At 38.1% G+C, this 11,780-nt stretch overlaps 1 protein-coding gene across 1 annotated transcript in view; it reads right to left on the bottom strand.

Moving 5' to 3' along the window:
- The window catches only part of map3k1 (mitogen-activated protein kinase kinase kinase 1, E3 ubiquitin protein ligase), a 72,120-nt gene that overhangs the window by 54,110 nt on the left and 6,230 nt on the right, over positions 1–11,780 (bottom strand). The window lies entirely within an intron of this gene.

Genomic DNA, 11,780 nt, shown 5'->3' on the forward strand with positions numbered 1-11,780 from the left:
ACAACAATTGCATTAAGGTTTAATGGTGCCATTTCTGAAGTATGATTTATGGCACACAAGACCAATAACAAACTAAACAAGTGCGTACATTAATATTTATTAACAAGGGTACTTGAAAACAAATCAAGTAAGGAGCCATTGGCTTCTATAAGGAAAAAAATCTTTATTTTTTAGGTTCCACATATAAATATTAGGGGTGGAACGGTACACAGAAGTCACGGTTCGGTTCATACCTCGGTTCTGACATCACGGTTCGGTACGAGTTCGGTACGATGGAGGGAAAAGCGAAACAGAAATGCAGAAGGCTTGAGCATGTCTCAGGCTTGACCACCAAAGGAATAAATTACTTAAGCCTTGTATTTTTAAAAAAAGTTTTATTAATAAAGTAAAGGCATAGAACCAGTTTATTTGTAGTGCACTGACAATAGTTTTATATAATTAGTTTATTAATTAAATTAATAAAAAGACAAAAAGACCTTGAGATATGTTTGGTAATTGTACCTGAATTAACTGAAAATTAATTTGCTACATTTCAGATTAAAATATTTGTTTTCCTTAAAATTGTAATTAACAGTGACTTAAACACTTTGCAGTTTGAATGATGTCCTGTATAAACAAAATGACGGAGTATGTTTTTATGTTTCCACTGTTCGATAGCCCAACCCAAGAGAGAGCGATAACTATAGAAGGTTTGATGCTGAATATTTTTTATTTAATTGTGAGAGCGTTTAATAGTCAGTCCTCTTCTAACATGTCAACAACAAAGAAATCGACAGTGTGGCAGCATTTTGTTAAAATTGATAACAGGAAAAAGGTCGAATGCAAAGTTTGCAAGCAACAGTTTTCCACAGCTCGACGACAAACATGACATATCATCTAAAGTGGTAAGCTCACTTGTCTGCGTTAGCTTGCCCTGTCTGTTTTGAGTAGGCTATATGAACATATCAGAATTTGCACATTTCAATGTTTTAGTGTGATAACCTAACCTTTATAATCGTGATAACGATAACCTTTTTTATTTTTCATTTGGAGCCTAATGCGCAATTGCGCTGTGCTGTTGGTTGTGTTAGCTTTGAGCCTAGGATGCTTTATTTTTCAGTTATGCACTTTATTTCGTTTCTGCTCTTGATCTGGTTTGTTTAATAAATATTATTTTTTTATTAAAGTGGACGTGCCTTTTGTGTTTATTAAGAGTAAAAGCTTTAAGTTAATAGTCTATTCGTGTCTCAGCTGCGAAGCTGAGCTCATGTTCAGCCTCGATCGCTCGGTGCGAGGACATGCACGGTGAAATGATAGTGTCTGACAGTTATAACTTATTATTATAACATATTACAAAAATAATTGTCTAAATTATGTTGCATATTCCTCAACAGTTCTTGTGATGATATCACTAGTTGACAACATAGTACTATTTTCGGAAATCATAAGCTCTGATATTGCGCAGGTGCACGTGATGCAACGCTGTCAGAGCCGACAGACTCGAGTGTCAGACTCATTTCAGGGCAAAATAATTAGGTCAAAAACGATTTAATATACTGCAAATAGCCTACTAGTTTTTTATGTTTATTTATAATTCATTTAGGCGGACAACAAGGCTACCAAGTACTGCACACAGTGCGCATCTAATTAATTTAACGGGGGTTTTTTTCTACCGTCATTTTTAGTCGATTTTTAGTCGAAAATTTCAGGACTTCAGTCGACCAAGATTTTCTTTGGTTGAGCACAGCCCTACAAATTACTAAATCATAACACGTACATTCATATCGTCACCAGTGGCGATCTCAGCAAATATATCACATGAAAATTGATCTTTTTGGTTGCACCGTTTCTGGAGCCCTGATCTCCCATACATGCTGCATCTAGTTCTCCCACAAAGGACAACAATGAAACGCAGATCAAATAGAGACCAGAAGTCCTTCTTCCAAAAGACAAAGTGGAATCTGTCAAATTGCATTAAAATATGAATCATACCATGGAAAAACAGCATCATTTATAAATCCATATTTGTATGGTTTGCACCAAACCTAAAACAACATTTCCGAACAGCAATATTTCATGTTTCAAAAGAGGGCTCACTTTGTTATTATCTGTTGTCATGGTTTCTATTACACAAACAATATTTGTTGAGTAACAGAGTTAAAGGTTCAGAGTTATGAATGCAGTCAACACTGCTATCCTTTAAACACTGAGAAACTGGAATAGGATTATTTACTTGTCTTCCCATCAAATAATGTTAAATCACGGTTTGACTGGAAGGAATGTTGCTCTTCTTGCGGTGGGGAGGAGATCATGCAGTAACACTGCACATAAATTGCAGGAAACATTGAGCTTTTTGTAATAAAAATTACATTTATCATCAATGAACTGAATTTTAAAGCAGCACTAACACAGACTTTCCCAAGAAAAATTCAAGTATAGACTCAGACAAAATCCCTCTCAATCATTTCTTGTGATCCACTATGAACACATCCACGAGAGTGACATGAGATCGCTTGTGTCTCCAGAGACACCGTCCTCTGCCTGTATTTTCTTATTGTATTCTTCTATTGCTGGACGCCAGCCTGTCTCGTTGTGTTGTGTTGTGTTGTGTTGTGTTGTGTTGTGTTGTGTTGTGTTGTGTTGTGTTGTGTTGTGTTGTGTTGTGTTGTGTTGTGTTGTGTTGTGTTGTGTTGTGTTGTGTTGTGTTGTGTTGTGTTGTGTTGTGTTGTGTTGTGTTGTGTTGTGTTGTGTTGTGTTGTGTTGTGTGTCTGTCTGTCTGTCTGTAGCCGATCACGGCGTGTGTAAGTCCAGGTCTTGATCATCTGCGTCCGGCGCTCAGGAAGCTCCGCTAAGTTCTCCTCTCGACACTAAAAGAGTTTCCTAATGTTGGTTACAAGGTAGTTTGTGACGTCAGAAACACCAGCGATTTCAACCCGTGTTTCTGAGACTGTCTTCGGTTCACTGCAGTTTTAAGGATGAAATACTCAGCAATGGTGTCGACTTATGAATTTACACATGGTTTTACTTAAAGCATATTAATAACTCCACATAGACATATAAACAACATTAAAAGCTGGATTTTCACCACAGAGGGACTTTGCACCTTTATACAAATAGTCAAATACAGCAAAGTTAAAACAATCTCCTTTGCTTGCTAGGTTAATTTTAGGTTAGGTTAATCAGTAAAAAAAAAAAATGCAAGCGCATCTAAGCACATTTGGGCTTTTTAAGATTTAAATGGTTTAAGGTCCAATCATAAGACTTGGGCTGCACTATTAGTGTAAACTAAACCAACATTTTAAAATGGTTTTGATTTGGTTGAATGTGCGCTGCGTGTTTCAGAGTGAAGCACAGCTCTGTTCTTCCACACACACACACACACACACGAGCAGCTCAAGAGCCGCCGGGGTTAGCCGTGTCTCAGTGATACTGCAGGGATGGGTCACTTATTTACGCATTTGGAAACACAAAATGCACTAACCATCTTCAAAGCTTGTAATGAGAAGCGCTTATCAAAAAAAAAATGAAGGTTTAACGTTTGAAAATTAGGAAATTAAGAATTAAATCTTAGTATTGCGATTTTAAAGTTGTATTGTAGAATAAATACTTTTCTTTAATGCTTTATTTTACAGTTCATCACTATTACTATTAATATTTTTACGTATCCATATTGATATATAATTACACAATTTTGGCCAAATTAATTTACATTAAACTACAAATTGCAGTTCTTTCCTGTAAATCGTGCAGCCCTATAATGAGGTTTTATTATATTTATTTACATAGAACACATATATAGGGCCATATATTTCCAGAAGTATACTCTAGGGGTGTAACAATATATATCGGTCACAATATATTGCAATACAAAAATGCAACCACATGTATCGTGGATAGTTCCCCCAAAGTGAAAATGTGTCAGTTTTAGTGTCAGTTCTACATTAAACTACTATATATGTTAAATGTAATGTATAATAATGCAATGGGGGAATATCTGTGGGTCTTATGTTACCAGTAAAAGTGTCCTACATTATTATAATTATATCTAGTCAGTGACAGAGAACAAGCATATTCATCTAAAATAATACTGTATTTTCAGCTTCAGAATCATGAATATTGTTATTCTGGCGTCTCTATTGTCCTGAGCTTTGGGTTTCAGCACCAAGTCCAAGACTATTCATTTACACACTCAATGTAACGCCAAATTTAGCATTTTGATCAACAGTCATATGTCTCGCAATAATATCGTATCGTGATCTGTATCGAATCGTGACATGAGGGTCACCCCTAATACACTCACATGCACTTCTAAAGAAGGAGTGTGAGAGCATAATAATAAAAAATTAAATAAAAAACAAGAACAGAGAGACAATAGTTCTAACGATTTAATCCAGTCCCTAATGAAGTAAGTGTCTGGGTGTGGGCCTGGTGGGTGAGAGGTCAGATTACAGTTCATGTCGGAGTCATGAGGATCCTTACTTAATGCTCACTGTGCCAAAGACCAACTACTACAGTCCATCTCCTGTAGAAAAAGCCTCTCCAGACTCAATATATAAATAAAAGCTTCATTAAGTCAAGTCACCTTCATTTACACAGCGCTTTTAACAATATGGATTGTTTCAAAGCAGCTTTACAGAGATAATAGGACATTAAGTCTCTGCACGCTCTCCACCAAACAAGGGCAGAGACTCAGGAAAAAGGTCAATTGAGATTAAATCCAACCTCAAAAGAACAGAGTAAAACAAAAGACAAAGGCGGAAGAAAGTCCCGGGGGACGCGCGGGCCGAGACAGCTGCCCGGATGGACGTGTTAGCATGACTCGATCTGAACTTTACTTCAGCTAAAGAGAGGCACGGGAAGGCCCGAGGGATGCGTGGTGGTCAAGAAGGGACACTTGGCCATTTCCTATTTTGGCCCCTTCAGTGCCGGAGCCGGAGCTGGGATCCTCCTCATTATGACAACAGCGCTGGCTTTCACAATGCTTCTCTTTGTGTCGCCTTCTAAGCCCATGGATTCAGTGCCCGTCCAACAGCGCCAATCAACTGACAGTCACTCCCAATTTACAGGCGGGATCAAGTTTCCCGCTGATGGTCCCCGGAGGCCAACGAGACGCTGGGAAAATCGATGGCCCTTTCCCATGCCGTTACAACACACAGTGTGTCAACAGCTCTTACTGGACATGGACCGTGTACACCAATCGACACGCTCCAATCCAGAGGGGACGGCTGTCACTCGCAAAAATGCTGGGTTGTTTTAACACAATTTTGGGTCAAATATTGACAAACCAAACCGTTGGGTTAAAAATGCAACTTCAAAATGTAACCCAACGGCTGGGTTTGTCCATATTTGACCCAAAGTTGAAATCACGTAAAAGAGGGGGATCAAAATCAGCACAAAAAAAATTAAAAAATAATAGTAACAGATGTGATAAAATCTTTAAGTTCTACTATTATGTAAATGTTGGAGGAAGGGACTCCAGACCTTGAGACTTTGCTTCGTTAAACCCTATTTTTTCCAAGGTTTAAGACAGAGACCATCTCTGCAAACATGAGGCTATCAAATCCCTTCATGTGGTTCTCTTGGCCACAACCATGCCCAGCATTAATGCCAACAACCCAGCATTTTGAAGAGAGTTAGGTTAGTCTGACTTCCCAAACCTCTGAATATGAACACACTGCATTCAGACACGGTTCCCAAGACATGTCGTTTGTTTCAGAGGGTGTTTGCTCATATCGTGGGTGTCTAGCCTCGGCCTGCCACAAGACCTGTTGTTTTAACCAGTAATCTGGGTCTTATTAGTCATGCTCCCATGTGTTTACTTTTCACATGTAATCTCTAGCTTGCCTCGTCCTGCTGTTAACTAAACAAAACCTGAGAGGGGGGGACCCCTGTGCCTGCGGACAGGGCCTAATGGGTATAGAAATATCCGGGCCTTTGTGTCCGGCGTCCAGGCGTGATCATTCAGCTAACCCTGGGCTTTAAATATGCAGTTCCTGGTGACCATGGAGAGGCCTCCGCTCATTAGACAAAACATGCTAAAACACTCCACAGAGACCAGCCTCGGAGACTCGGCACTGCTCTACCGGCCTGCAAACTGCATGAAAAACTACATGGAAATTGGTCCTTGGAATGCAGAGAAATTGCAATGACATTCAAAAAGGTTCAAGTAATGATTTGCATGCCGTGATGTTGTCGCTACAACTTTTAAAGTAATGACTGAAAGACGTCTGCAGGGGTATTTAATACAGTAAATCACCTCTTGTAAGTAACTTGATGCTTCAAATAATGATTGTATCATGACATCGTTACGCTGATTCACTAAAAGATAGATGTAATGAAACAAGGTGTTAATTATTCTTAACTTTGAGCTCCACTTTTCAAGGCTCAGCTGACCCATGTGACACACTGCTGGTCACGCTGAAGCTGAAGCATCACTAATAGAGACCAATGTGTGACTCGCTGATTTCTTTTCCCCGCGGCTTCCTCACGCTGTGCTGATCAGCGCTGACACCATTCATGCTAAATACCCTTAAATGTTAAAAGGGTGATACAACACATATTTCTCTTTCCTTGGACACTGTAAACGCAGGTAATCGCATGCGCTCAGTCGATCTCTCAAGTGCAAATCCACGACGCCTCTATACAAATCACCTTGATAAACAGCCTTGTTATCATTATTAACTTATTTAACATTCAATACACATGCACGAAGTTCAAAACAAGAAGGGTCTAGCCTTATGAAAAAAAGAAAACACGATTATCTCCGGCTGCTGCGGTTGGCCAGTCAGTAACGCGGTTCTACAATATTGCTGGTATCCCGACAGAAATACTTAAAATGTATTTGTCATTGAATCATTCATCCAAGAGATTTTTTCAAAAACACTGAATCATCCAGTGTTTTTAAATGAACGAGTCATTGAATCATTTTTTCAAACAGATTTTTTTTTTTATATATAATTCATTCATAAAAAAATAAATAATAATTAAACAGACTGCTGCAATTAACATTTTTGTCAGAACCTCTAGTAAATGACATGTTATTTTGTTTAGTTGTCTCTTCAGTATCATGGGAAAATCGTGATCTCTGTTTGAAACTAACAATAAAATCGTGATTCTCAGTGTATCCAGAATAGCACAGCTTCTGCACAGATGTCCAGTAAACACTCAAAATACCTGGAGATGCAAGACATACGACAATATTTAGATGCATTTTATGGCCAGATATACACAATACTAACTCAGCAACTGCTCCACTAGGCGCGTTTCCATTACAGATTTGCGCAAAACTTTTACGTTTTTTTCTAAATGTCGACAAAAAAAGATTGCGAAATGACACCGTTTCCATAAACCGATGTTATGCGACTAAAACTTCATTTTTTCCTCTCGCGATAAGTAAAATCATTCCAAAAACCATGGCAACGGACGTTGGTAGGTGTATATACTATATCCCAGCCACTGCAATAGCCATTATTATTAATCGAAGGAGATATTTGTGTGTTTTCCAAGCATTAATGATAAGGAACGACCCTTATTATACTTGTGAGCGGCACATATGAGGAGTTTCTGGGTGTTTCTCCCTCATTTCTGCTACAAGGTCTTGATTGTGGCATTTTTTTGAGGTTTAGAATCCATTATTCCTGTAATTCTTCTGTCTTATATGAATTTAATAAAGAACTCTGTCTCGTATTCTGTTCAAACACACCGCCTCATCTACGTCAGGTGACTGTAAATGCGCAAAAACTGTTTCCATTGCAGTTTTGCGAAATATTTCTTTTTCGAATTGCCTGAAAAACCTCCTCATGCGAGCGGAAAAACAATTTTTCGATAAATGGGAGTTTTTGCGAAATTGACGTGTTTCCATTGGGCGTATTTTCAATTTTCAATTTGCACAATTTGAAGGGTAATGGAAACACGGCTACTGACATTCATTTGTTCACAAATCAATCATAGTTTGGGCTGCACCCACATAAATATCTAAATATCACAGATATGTATATTAGGGCTAAAAGTTATTTTAATACTTTAAAATCCAGCCTGAAAAATAAAATGACAAGGGAGCCACTGGCTCTTAAAATTTTAATGTTTAGGAGGGAAATCACAGACTAGCTGAACAAAGGTTGTTGAGAAGCGTCTCAGTTAAATTAGTGCACAGCTTCACACTCTTGCTTTTAGCAGTCACAGCGCAGAAGGAATTGTAGACTAATAGACTAGACTTTCTAATTTGATGCTAGTAATAGTATTTGCAACATATACTTTGTTTTGTTGCATTATGACAAAGATGTCATGTTTAAGTTTGTGCATGTTTGTCGTTTTACACCGCTGCTTAAAAACATCATTGTCAGACTTTTTTCAATATATTGTTCACTTTTCAGAAATTCTAGTAATACTAAAGTCTTATGCTACAAAACAGGCAGTGCATCCAGGAGACAGTAAGCTGAGGAGTGCCACAAGAGACGCTTCCAGCACTGAGGTCTAGCCTATTCGTGCCAAATTCAAGATAAAAATGCAAGACGAATTGCATTTGAAAGGTCACACGTTACATGAATATTGTTATGAAGAGCAAATTCATTCCTGTGAAATATGTGGTCAACAAACCCATCTTCATCTGGCTTTCAGATGACTGGCAAACACAACAGTGAGAGGTCGCAGACACAGCACGATTCGGTCGGAGCAATTCAAATACAACAGCAAGATCCTCATAAGAACAACAAATATGTTTTTTGAGCTGTAAAAGTGAACACATATATATTATGTACATTACACTATTTGTAATGTTTTTGAAAGAAGTTTCTTCTGCTCATCAAGCCTGCATTTATTTGATCAAAAATAAAAAATAAAAAAAAATAATAATATTGTGATATATTATTACAATATAAAATAATTGGTTTTCAATTTATTATACTTTAAATTATAATTTATTTCTGTGATGCAAAGCTGAATTTTCAGGATCATTACTCCAGTCTATCACATGATCCTTTAGAGTGTTGGACACAGTTCTGCTGCTTAATATATTTGATGAATAAAAGGTTAAAAATAACTGCATTTATTCAAAATAAAAAAATATTTTCTAATAAAATAAATCTTCTTTACTATCAGTTTTTATCAATTTAACTGACCAGTAGTGTATATTGCTGTTACAAAAGATTTCTATTTTTTTCTTTCTTTTTATTCATCAAAATATCCTAAAAAAGTATCACAGGTTATGAAAAAATATTAAGGAGCAGAACTGTCTACTGCAGAACTTTGATAATGAATCATCATATTAGAATGATTACTAAAGGATCATGTGATAGACTGGAGTAATGATCCTGAAAATTCAGCTTTGCATCACAGAAATAAATGATAATTTAAAGTATAATAAATTGAAAACCAATTATTTTAAATTGTAATAATATATCACAATATTACATTTTTTTTCTGTATTTTTGATCAAATAAATGCAGGCTTGATGAGCAGAAGAAACTTCTTTCAAAAACGTAAAAAATGGTAATGTTTCCAAACTTTTGGCCTGTACTAATATATATATATACATACACACACCTCCATTGTTTCTTTCTACCCGAACGTTTCCTGGCACAGGATATCTGCATTAGGTGTGATGTGAACAGGCCTTTACTCTGACAGAAAAGCATGCGCTAGGACAGAAAATACTACGAGAAAGCTAAATTTATCCTCTATAGCTGAAGCGCAAGACTGCCGTTTAAAGAAGTGTCACATTTCACACTCAAACGCCAGCGAGTCAGTCCCTCAGCGCACGTTCAGGACACCACAGATGAACATACACCCCAGATCTTTATTTTAGCCCTTCTCCGTCTCCCACGGGGAGGCTATATCTGTCACGATGAAGCTCCAGAGGACCTCATGAGTTTCTGGGAGTCTTCTTACAAGCGTGAGCCTGTCGAGGGCACATTCCCTACAGGAACAATAGCATTTAGGACCGTGTTTGAGAGCAAACGTTTGAGGAGCTGGTTTGGCTCCAGATGTTGGTGGGGTGCGACTCGAGGGCCGGCCTGGAAAGGTCCGCTTGAGAGATTACTCGCATGAAACCAGGACATGTGCTGCACAATCACACAATATTTATTTCACCTGCTAAGAAAACTACAGAGAACAGTGTGAATATTCAAGATATGCTTCACAAACTCAATCATTTGTAAGTTAAAAATACAGGGTTTTAATTTAATCCTCAAGAGCTGATGACAATTCAAGATTAAACTAATTTTCAAACTAAAATGTGAGAATCTAGCCTGGTTAAAACCAGACCATTCTCAGTAGTAACTGAGTTATGGTCTGGCAAAGCTTCATTAATAACTCATTTCCAAAGGGGCGTCACCAAACGGACGTCGCTCAAATGCCTCTGGGCGCAATTGGATAGACCTAAAACCAGTCAGAGCGATCGTCATCGTGTAAAGCCATATGCTGCGTCCCTAAGTTACACTACGCCATAAAAGTATGTACTCTTTTTGTGAAGAAAAGGTTTTTACTTTTGAGTGTGTAGCAAAAAAGTAGGCAAGCTTTGGGACACACTACTTCGTCATCTTTATCGGACGGATCTGAGTGCATCCTGTCACGTAAACTGCCCTGTCAATCATCTTGTCACAGTTAAAATCCTCTATTAAATCTAATTTCATTTCCTACCGTTTCGGAGAGAAATGTAGCAGCACGTTCATCTGCCAGTGGGTCTTTCATGGAGACTGTCCTCATGTGTTTGCAATTTGAATATAATAATGCATTTAAAAGTTGCTGCGCTTCACCAACGGACGTCGCTCAAATGCCTCTGGGAGCGATCGTCTCAACGTTTCTGATTGGTGCCTCGATTTCAACGGATTAGAAATCGTCTTAAATGGGCTCTTTGCCAGACCAAATCTTTGCCGGATTTACCTTTTTTAAACTGTAAGGTTGTTCTGTATGTTGACAAAGTAAAAGCTGACAAAGTAATTAGCAATATTTGTGTGTAAAATGTAAGTTACTCAATATTAACTTTGTTTATTGAACTATGTATAAGCGCAATTTCACACAATCGTCCTGGCCTCTCTCTACTCCAATAACTCCTCTAAACCAGTCCATGCCACTATGGCTAGTGCTAAAGGGACATTTTTTAATTAGCAATGGAGACTTGGAAACATATTCAGAATCCCGAATCCATATATTTCCGATATTTTCTGCTGGTGAAGCTCAGGATCTGTTGGGAAGCGAATCCTCCGCCATCGTCTCGTCAGTCACATGATCAGTGCAGCTCGTGCCGTATGAAGCAGAGCAGACACTTTCAGTTTATTATAAAGTATATATTATAACTTTAGCATCTTGTCCACTTCAACCTAAAAGGTTTATTTCTATAAAGAACTGAACGACAGTGGAGGCTGTGCCGCAGTGGGCAAGCAGTGTAATCTGTGTACGGCCGAACACGGCGTTACCGCAGCAAACCTACTTTTAATATGAAACAACGTCTCTGATCTCAAATTCGGTCAATTTTATTACAAAACTCAAACAATAAACACCGGTTTGGCACTCTTTAATGTGGTTTGCTGTAGCGCCTCAGTTCAAGCGGCACATGAACCGATCATCTCTTCAGTTTTACTAGTTACAGCATAAACATGAATGAACATGATCAGAAGGTGTGCTGACAGATACAGCTCACCGAAATCCACATGATGACTCAAGCCACTTCTCATTCAGCGTTTCAACAACTTGTAAACATGTCATGTAACGTATACATTTACCTCAGAAAAGCTATTCAATGCCCATAGCTCAAGAAAACTGAACTCTAGAGGAGCGTTCTGCTAAATATACGCACTGGCATATTC

This window comes from Leuciscus leuciscus, assembly GCF_965113295.1.
Source record: "Leuciscus leuciscus genome assembly, chromosome: 24".
Taxonomy (NCBI): domain Eukaryota; kingdom Metazoa; phylum Chordata; class Actinopteri; order Cypriniformes; family Leuciscidae; genus Leuciscus; species Leuciscus leuciscus.